The 10598-nt window shown below is 38.4% G+C and overlaps 1 protein-coding gene across 1 annotated transcript in view; it reads right to left on the bottom strand.

Annotated features, from left to right (window-relative positions):
• The window catches only part of LOC116698496 (zeta-sarcoglycan), a 372560-nt gene that overhangs the window by 53364 nt on the left and 308598 nt on the right, over positions 1–10598 (bottom strand). The window lies entirely within an intron of this gene.

Raw genomic sequence — 10598 nt, 5'->3', positions numbered from 1 at the left:
TTCTAGTCACAGTAAAGATGAATTGTAAACTGGGACCTCAGAGGTGAAATTTTGTGAACAAAAGTCAGACAGTACTGCCTTAGGTTTGGTGTTTGTAAAAACTTGAGAAATATAACTTTCACCTTCATTTAAATTTCCCTTTATAATTTTGCCTTGAGAACAAACAATATCTTTTAAAGAAAAATGTCAGGTGTGACAAAGAAAATATTTGGTAACACTTTACTTAAAGTTTTCTACATAAGAGTGATATGACACTGTCATGACACAGTCATGACACATGAACCTTAACCATATCTTGTCACGACAAAATCGAATGACACTTACTAAAAGAAGCATTATGTCATACATGTTTATGACTTTTTATAATGTTTTATGACACATTCATGACAGTGGCATATCACCCTTATGTAGATACCTTCAAGTAAAGTGTAACCAAATATTTCAATATGTATCCACATGTATGAAATTACACAGTTTTTACCTCAAGTGGAAGCACATATTCTGAAAGAACATTAAGGAAGTTAAATTGTATTTGCCAAGTTTCTGTAAATAAGAAATTACCTTTCAGAAGATATTAAAACATTTTATTCTATGTACACATGGTGAACAATGTAAAAAGTGCAGAAGAAGTAAGACATTGAACATTAAGTAGACAGATTGAAAAGAAGGAGAGAAAAAGTGAGCTTTCAAACATGTATTTGATTCAGTTGAGTCTATAAAGAAAGGTGGTGCTTTGGTAACCTGCAAGAAACACTAATAGTGCTTAAAATTAAATTTCAAGTTGTCCTCACTGCAGTCAAGGGCCGTACATACCAAGAACGACAACTATAACGTTTTTTTTGGTTCATGTAATGTACCCGAATTCACAAATATGTAAGATATAACTACAGACATTCCTTAAGTTGTACATTGCAACATCTAATGTGAAGTATCAGCTGGAGTGTGCAGTGCACGTTTGACGTTGCTATTTGCAGAACAATATTGCTCGATAACATTATTATAGTTATAGTTATGGTTGTAGTTAAAGTTATCATTCTTTGTGTGGAAAGCCGTAAAGAAACACATGAAGGAATACTTGAATATGGATTTAGGCCACTTTTAGTTCCGCTTTTGTATGGAAAGCAACTATGTATGTCAAAAAGGTTGAATAGCCAGCATTTGCATATAACTGTATTTAATTTAATTTAATTTAATTTACCAACAGTGGTCTCAAAGGCAGTTTTCCTTACGTTAATTTTGTTTATCCACGTTTTCCCTTCATTTGTCATCATGTGATTTGGACTGTGGTGTGCAGCCATGCATACCCTGCTGCGCCTCAAGAAAAGTCTCTCTCTCCCTATCCCCTTTCTTCCTTGTCTGGTCTCCCAGGCTATTACAAGTGTCAATTAGAAACCCAGAGTGCCTTTTCAGTAATAATCAAACTTTATTAACAGCCATCAATCTGTGATTAAGCTCCTTTTCTTACCTCTCTCTCTCTCTCTCTTCTGTCCTTATCCTTTCTATCTCTCCCTCCTTACGCACTGTGTGAAAAAGCATTTGAGATTTGTGATGTGAAAGGCTCACCTTACAGCAAGGTGTGTGTATATGTGTTATAAATGCATGCAAAGATATCAGAGATGGAAGGGGAGGGGGAAGTATGGTGAGAGAGGAATGAAAGAAATAAAAAAGAGGGTTTAAGTGAAGCTGGTTTAAATTGGAGCTGTGCTGTGTTGGTTGCTGTCTCAGACATCCAGCTTGTTGTCTCTGGCTGCATAGTTCAGCACTCATCCTATAATACCGCTCGTAGAACAGATTTCTAACATGGGTGCAGGTCAGCATATTTCCAAAGATTTTAGTATTTGTTTCTTCTCATCTTCTTAGTAGGGGTGTATACACAATTCTGAAACAGCAGGAGATCAGCAGCTTCAATTACAGTGACAACTTCATTCAAGAGAAATTAAGTTTTTGTATATCAGTACACATCTACTGTAGAAGAAGAGTATGAAGCATCAGACAAAGAGGTAATAGAAGACAATATGTGAGTGTCCATAATGTAATTCCTGTTTACAGATAGGAGACAACTGCTGATTAAATGCCTACAGTATTGTGACTAAATTCGCTTTGCACTAAGGCTGTAATGTGTGATCAAATAAGAATTGTTTCTATGGCTTTAACACAAAATTGAAATGAATCTGGTTATAAAAAAATGTTTATGGAATGACCAAAAAGCAATTTGGTGCTCTTTACCGTATGTGTGACAAAGTGGGCTGAAGTTATTTGTTTTTAATTGATCATTTGAAGAAAAGGATTTACAGAGAGTGGAGCAGTGGCCGGGGAAACATCTTTGCTGTGCACTTACTTAATGCAAATGAACAGCAATGTGATGTTGCAATGAAAAACTAAATGGTAGATGTATTCACTGTGAAAAAACTTCTTTGAGTTTAGTTCCAATTGATGTGTCAGTCAGTAATCCTCTAAACTGCGAATTGGAAGAAAGGTTTGTAATAGCTGTAGTCACTTCTGAAATGTGGATTGAAACGGACAACAGTGAAAAGAATAAAGCATAAAAAGCATGGAATATCAATGCTCTCCGCAACACACCAAAGGAAATTTAGACACTTTACAATGATATTACTCTGTTGAGTTAAATTTCTACTGTTGTTGTTCATATTTTATATATTCAGTTGTGAAAAGTTGTTGGTCCAATAATACTATATGCTGTTTTTGGCTTCATCTAATTACCGGTCTGCAGGTAGCTAATTTTAATTCTGTGTAAATTAAGTACTTTTGGTCAATTAATATACTCCTGCAAATGTCTCCACTGATAAAACCAAAGTAATTCTGCTGTCACCAATAACAACAGGACTTCTCGTTAGGCAGACATGTTAATTGATGCACTGATTTAAATAATCACTTCCTGACATGCTCGTCTCTGTTGTCACAAGTGCCTCCCTCAGCAGGATCCTTCAGTAACAATAGAGCTTTATGAATCTCTCACTGATGAAGAGAGGTGCTAGAGAAAATAAAAAAGAAGTATTACAGTACAGATCTGAACTTCTTAACATCTCAAGCATGTGACATGAGCTTCTGTCTGGTGAGCCATATTAATGTTTTAAGCATGGTGAGAGGACCATCTTTGGTTGATTACCACTTTACAACACAGACACTGTATTCCATTTGGGATAATAAATGCTATTTGTACCAGACTGCTGTCAATTTTGGACTGTAATGGTTCACACAAAACTAGAGCTCCATACATATCCCTGCTCAACAATAAAGTTGTACCAGAACGTGTAGAAAATTAACACATTTCTTGAGGTCAATAACAGCGGTATCTGCATTATTTGCATTGATGTAGGGTGGTGTCTTTCATCTTACAAGGAGTTAATGCAAAAACTGATATTCTACAATCTGCTTTGATCTGAAATATGTATAAGAAAAATGAAGCTCAGGTCTTAACACTATCAAACTTTACCACAGTATGAAAATTGCGTTCTTATTTGAGCAGTTTTAAAAGAAAGTGACATATGTATTATGAAAATGAATTTTAATACGATGGTTGTGATCTTTTCAAGGGACAATTTTGAGATTTTCAACCTTATCTCTTATCTGGAAAAAAACTGAATGTCAAAATGACAGATTGTTGGAAAGGAGGAAAGACTGTGACCTGTTTCTGTCTCGTTTGAATAGTGTTCAAAAAGTGTTTTATGATATTGTAACGTTTGGTAATGTTAATAAATTTGTCTTGGTTCATGAAAGAGACAAACTTGAATTTAGAAGGTGTATGGTTGTATTTTTCTGTCTAGGTGTAGGAATATTTCTACAGAGCCCCAGAGGTGACATGGAGGGAAAAAAAAGAAGAAAAAAAACATGTACTTGTGACAAACACTTTTGTATGATCTTGACTTTGTTCTGCAAGATCTCAAGTTTTATTTGCGAGATCTTGACTTTGACATGGAGGGGAAAGGAAAACAAAGAAAAAAAAATCTGTTTATATATTTATATGTTTTCTTTCCTGCATGAAAGTTGAGATCTCGAGTTTGAAAGTCAAGATCTCAATTTGGATGAAGGGGAAAAAACAAAAAATCTTTATTTTCAAACTTGAGATCTTAAGTTTAGTGTTTGTCCCCAGTACGTGTTTTTTTAATTAATTTTTTCTTCGTTTTTTTTCTTCTCCATGTCACTTTTGGGGCTCTGTACATTTCCTTTTTTCTGACATTTTGTCAGTTTATTTTGTTTACTAAAAAGCTAAGAAACCTTAACAAAGTCATCTTGCCATGACTCGAGCGGGATAACTTGTTTTTTTAGTCAATAGCACAGAAGAAGCAACTTGCTGCTTTACCCAGTCATCATTTACTTAGTGAATTAGTTTGATAATAATAGCATGTGATTTTAAGTTTCTGTAGGTGTGAGAGAAGCACCTGACTGTTACCATGGTCTAAACCAGAAACAAACAGGAGCAAAAATGACATTGGTTTAGAATAAAACAATATTTTTAGAATTAACAATAGGTCAGATGGCTGTGCGTAATAGTGATGAACCATCAGAGAATTATGAACTGACCCTGCATTTCCCTTCCCCTTTAAGCATCTTTTCAGCTCATTATTTTGATTTTACGGCCGACAGCTAGTTTTGATTCAGTCTCACTGTTGTCATTATTAGCTTCATTTCCAGAAGAAGGCAGCTGTTTTTAGTGAACAAAGCTCTGATAACCCCACTGTACCCTAACTTCCCAACACCAAATGGCAGGCAGATGAGTGATCAACTAGCTGTTAAACACAATGGATCATTTAGCTGCTAAAAAGCCAGAATGTTTGCGGAAGCCATAACCATGCTTACATGAGAGTGAATATTGGATTTCCTTTCCTCCAGTGTCCAGAAACATGGCTTTAAAGAAATTATAATGTTGTTTTGTGTCTGCTGAATGTCTACACAAACGCACAGGACTTGGCTATTACAGCCTTGTGCTGTTGGGCCGGCAAAAGCTCCACTAAAACAAAAGGTTTCTATTACATGATCAAGGGCACATCAACATCAGTTTGAATGCCTGGAGAAAGTGCTTCTTATTTACATCTCCAACTCAGTGTTATGCACCAGAAGCCATAAACTCCATAAACTAGCCTACCCCTTATGGTCACTTATGCATCATTTATAGGTTTCTTTCATCACCATTTTCAATTTACTCTGCCTCTGTTACATGCATCCTTCTCTTGTTCCTGCAACTCAAGTTCTGAATAAGAAGAGAAATTGTTAAACTTTTCCCATACTTTAATGGGACCCTGAGTTCTCCAATTTGTATTCTGTAATTAATGAAAAGAGCACATTAAAATGGTGCCTGTGTAACTTTTTTACTACTGCACATTAAAGCATTGAGGCCATAATAAAGTTATATGGGTTTGCTATGCTGGGTGTTTAATTCAAGGCTTTAAATTAGGGCTTCTAGCAATAATGGGACATGACACAAGAAGACACTGTGAAAAAAGGTTTGGGGGATATGTAGAAAGAATAGTGTGGCTAAGCCAAGTAAACACTGCATGCATGGTTGATTTTCCTGAACAGGTCAAGAAGAATTTTAACTACCATCAGTTTCAATGCGCTTTGTGATTATGCCTCCCCACCACTCTCACCTTTCTTTCCCTCAGCAGCCTTCTCTCACACCCCTGGAGATGAGAGATCACACGTGTGGGTGGAACAGTTTGTGACATTTGTGTCTACTTTTGTTCTTTAAATATGTGTCTGGGCTCGGATTATTTTTGCGTACATCCCTGGACATGCAAATTTGCATATGTGAATGCTAACATATTCTCCAGCCAAGAAAACCTTCTACAATTAGGCCGTTTTTTTTCTTTGGCTATTTAGAGAAAATTGACAATGTTTTGTCTCATTTAAATCACTCTAGTTTTCCTTAGGTCAAAATGCTGGCAATATGCTAAATTGTAGCATTATGGCTTTTAAGTGAAATATGAGGTTATATAACTCAAACTTTAGTGTCCTTGCACTGCTAGATGTGAATTTTATGACAGTGTTTTAAGATTATTTCTGGCTGCTTTTAATGCTTGGCTGGGTCTGGCCATTGGCTAAATCACTTTCACCTTTTATGAATTGGAGTACAGCCTGGGATCTCCAGGCAGGGCCCATTCAACAGTTACAATACCACAGCTACATAGTCTAGACAAAAAGGTTAGGGGGACTTCAGGCCTTTACAGCAGGAACATCAGCAAAATCGACTTTCTAAAACTATAGCCATAGTAGCTGGCTTGGAAGTATTTGTCCAATAAAAAAGGTGCAATGGCATCTTTATAACTTTACCATTATCTTGTGTGCTTGTGACATACTCTGTCCTTCACTGTATGATTAAAGATATTTTACATTGTAGTGACTAAATTGGTCATTGTTCTACGTTATTCAGAGGCATACCTGTCACATAAGGTTGTTGCACGATAGATGAGTCTATGTTATAATTTATCAGATTAATCCTAGTTAATCAAACAAACAGTCACAGAGCCAGGATAGCTAAATGTTGTGTGTAGCTTCAGGGCCCTAATTTAACGATTTAAGCGCACAGCGTAAAGCATGTTGTTGTGAAATTGTCACATTATTTGATCTATTGATTTGTGTACAGATCAAGTTAATGTTGTTATTTTCGAGTGTTGATTACAAATTTTGTGACTGGTCAAACAACACAGGACTTTCACCCTGGAGACCGGGGATTGCGTCCCACATGTTGCAGTTCCTTTCAGCGTTATTCATAACCACAACCATCCCGCTGTTGTCGGCGTGTCCTGCATTTGACGGTTCTCTTCCCCGTTCTTATTTTCCTAGCCAAAACCGGCGTTTCATTTCCCCGTTGTTGCGTGCCACAGAGACAGTGGCTCATGTCTCTGCACCCAGGGATCGCATCCTGCTTGTGGCGGTCCGTCCGGTTGTTCTTGCTGGCGTGTGGCGTTTTTATTTCCCCCATGTTGCGAACCCCAGAGCAGCCCAGTTACATGAAAGTTCGTGAAATGGTCACGTTCGAAAATCGTTACCTGTACACAAATCAATAAATCCAAATAACGTGACCATTTTACGAACTGGCGTGAGACCGGTTTGCGTAAAGCACATGGCGGAGGTGCCTTTAGGGCGTGTCCAAATCCACTGGATAGGAAATTGCGAATTGCAAACTGTGTCGGTATTAAACTAGCAAAGAAACTTGCTATTTATTTATACATTTATGTACATCCTTAACAGTTAAGGGATGAATTAATCATTGGCCAGTTAAACAGACAGGGTGGTACAAGTGCATGGTGTTTGTGTCCACAAATTCACACACGCAAACATACGCAATTACAGCTAGAGCTATATTAGTTCATATTATATATTAGTCTATTAGGAACTTCTCTCTCTCTCAGGCATGCACACTTTCAAAAACCAAACAGTTTCCTGACACCAAAATCCACCAAATCATACCTTCAAAGACTTCAGGCAGGCACAGATCTATGTGCTTCCTTGAAAAGACGGATTGCTAGCAGAACTTTTGATATTTCTGTCAACTTTACACAAGCAGCAAACTCTCTGTTTTATATTTATATTATATACTCTCCCTAGATTAAACTGGCACAAAGCGTCTCCTTAGCTACGCTCCAATGATCATCAACCTGTGCAAATAAACACACTTTTCAAATTGATTATCCTTAATGATATGACCACAATGATGGGTTCTTTTTCATGTATGCAAACTATCAAATGCTAACGTGCATAACTGCGTATGCGCATATCTATCTATCTACCGGAGCAATCAGAAACACTACTAGCGCTACTGCATACAACATTTCAGGGGTGGAAAGATAACAAGAGATACTGTGTCCTTCTTTATATAGTATATGTAAATATTGAGTACAACAACATGGATAGTTTGAAAAGTGGAGAAAACCCTTCTCTTCTTTTCTCTTACATCTACAGTTTAAACGTAGAAAACCCAGCAAAACAACTTTGTATGTCAGGTGAATCATTTTGGCTTTGACTGGATTTCACTCACCCACTAAACTCTTTGATTAGTTATTCAAACATGACAAGGCTTATCAGTGGATTAAGATGAGCATTCTGTTGAGTGAGTCAAGCAGATATGTCACTTCCCCTCCTGTCTAGAATGTCAAATTTAATAAATATTCAAAAGCCTGGTAGGCTCTTTTGTGTGTTATGCAAGGGAAAGTGTTCCCAATGAGAATTTGTGCAAACCTTATTACGCAATGCATAGCATGTGTACTGTAGCTAAAGATATTTACTTAAATGTTGAGTAAAATGTTTCTCTGTCATCTTTTCAGAAATAATAACGTTTCGTTCAAACTGGGTAAATTATTAGATGCATTTAGTTCCACATTAGCATGTAAGCCCTTGGGGCTCTGAGCAAGGAAACCGGGGATCAACTATAGTTTAAAATGAATAATAATAATATAATAATAAATTGAATTTGTATAGCGCTTTTCCCGAGCTCAAAGTCGCTTAACCGGGTAGAGACAGTTTTGTTTTAAAAAATAAAAAATAAATAAAAAAACTAAGGATAGGCAGAACCGAAAAGATGGGTCTTCAGACAGGACTGAAAAATGTTGAGGGACTCTGAGATCGCGATCTCATGGAGGGAGTTCCACAGCCTTGGAACTGCCCTGGAAAAGGCTCGGTCCCCAAAACTGCGGAGCTTTGACTTGGGGACATAGAGGAGACCGCTGGGTGGATCTGAGGGCCCGTGAAGGTTGGTAGGGGAGCAGGACAGTGAGGTATGACGGGGCAAGGTGGTGGATGGCTTTGTAGGTGGGACCAGGATCTTGTATGTGATCCGGTGAGAGATGGGAGCAGTGAAGCTGTTTTAGGACCGGAGTGAGTGTTGCCAGGATGTGGAGCGGTGATGAGACGTGCAGCTAGTTCGAACCAGTTGGCCTTTTGATGGAGGTTGAGCTGATGCCGAGGATTAGTGAGTTGCAATAGTCGAGTCGTGAGGATGAAGGCATGAATAAGTCTTTCGGCAGCAGAGGGAGTGATGAGGGTCTGATTTTAGCAATATTTCGAAGGTGAAAGAGGAGGTTTTGATGACTTGACGGATGTGAGCGCAGGAGAGGGTTGAATCAAAATCACACCACAGGTTGCGGGCCTGGGGAGAGGGGGACCAATGGTACCGTCAATGATGAGAGTGGGGTGTTGGCTTTGCAGAGAGTGGATTTGGCCGATGAGGAGGAATTCTGTTTTATTGCTGTTTAGTTTGAGAAAGTTGTGGGTGCATCCAGGTTTTTGATTGCTGACAGACAAGATTTTGATGTGGGAGAGGGGGGATTGTGGGGAGTTGTGCTGAGGTAGATCTGGTGTCATCGCATAACAGTGGAATTTTAGTTAATGGCGGAGTATCTGACCAAGAGGGAGGAGGTAGATGATGAAAAAAGGGGGCCGGTACGGAGCCTGGGGAACGCCTTGGTGTGACTGAGGCAGTACAGAGATGTGGTTATGAAGGGAGATGAAATGAGATCTGTCAAAAAGGTAGGAACGGAGCCAGGTGAGTGCAGTACCTTCGATACCAAGGTCTTTGAGTCGGTGAGCAGAATGTTATGGCTCACAGTATCGAAGGCTGCACTCAGGTCAAAGAATAGGATGTGAGGGAACCGTGTCAGCAGAAGTGAGTAGGTCGTTGAAGACTTTGACCAGAGCAGTTTCTGTGCTGTGAGGGGGCGAAAACCAGATTGGAAGGTTTCAAATTGGTTATTGCAAGTATATATTTGTAATTGTGAGGCAACTATACGTTCGAGGGTTTGTCGTGTTGTTGTGATGTCAATCACAACAAAGTGCTGCTTTTAACAAAAATAAAGGACAGAGTCTAGAAACAAACACAAAGTGTATGACTTTGTTTTTTCCTTGACGTTTGTTTTTATTGCATTTTGGATCCCTGCATTGGTTTGGACTCTTTTGTTAATAAACACTCAAGCAACATTTGCCTGCCTGCCTATCTCTGCTTTTGGGTCCTCATATTCCCCGGGAACTCAGGCTAACCCAGAGTGTGCGCTAGTTAGCTAGCTAAATAGTAGCACGACATGATTACATCTTCTTGGTTGTATAAATACATCCAACGTTTATTTTGATAAGCATTACTAATTAATATATGCCAATGTTAAGTGTTGACTGTTGATGTCAATGACTGCAGGCTAACCTTAGTAGCTAGGTAATAATAAATGCCAAACAGAAGTGTTATAATGAACAATGCTGTTGACTGTTGATGTCAATAGTGCTAGTTTGTGTTGTCGTAGCAACATGCTCATTCATGAGCTTCTTCCTCGTGTCTCTTACAAGTATACCTAGCGTCACTGTGTCCACGTTTGGACACCACTCGCTGCTATTAGCCATTTCCGGACCCTTCCGACCTGATGCACTTTCCGTTCTTTTTGCGAAACTTTGCATTTTTGATCATCACCAAAATGTTAGCAGAATTGATCTATACCCATCTAACAATCTACATATGAATTTTCCTATATGTACATGGACATTGAGATTCATTTAGTGTCATAAAAGTGACTTTGATATACTTTATAGACATGGAGTAAAGTTAAGGGGACCAGATTTCCTAGACGAAATCCGTGGACATTTTCAGCTCAGAAGCGTAT

The sequence above is a fragment of the Etheostoma spectabile genome, chromosome 2 (genome assembly GCF_008692095.1).
Source record: "Etheostoma spectabile isolate EspeVRDwgs_2016 chromosome 2, UIUC_Espe_1.0, whole genome shotgun sequence".
NCBI lineage: Eukaryota > Metazoa > Chordata > Actinopteri > Perciformes > Percidae > Etheostoma > Etheostoma spectabile.
This window is presented reverse-complemented; position numbering and strand designations above follow the sequence as displayed.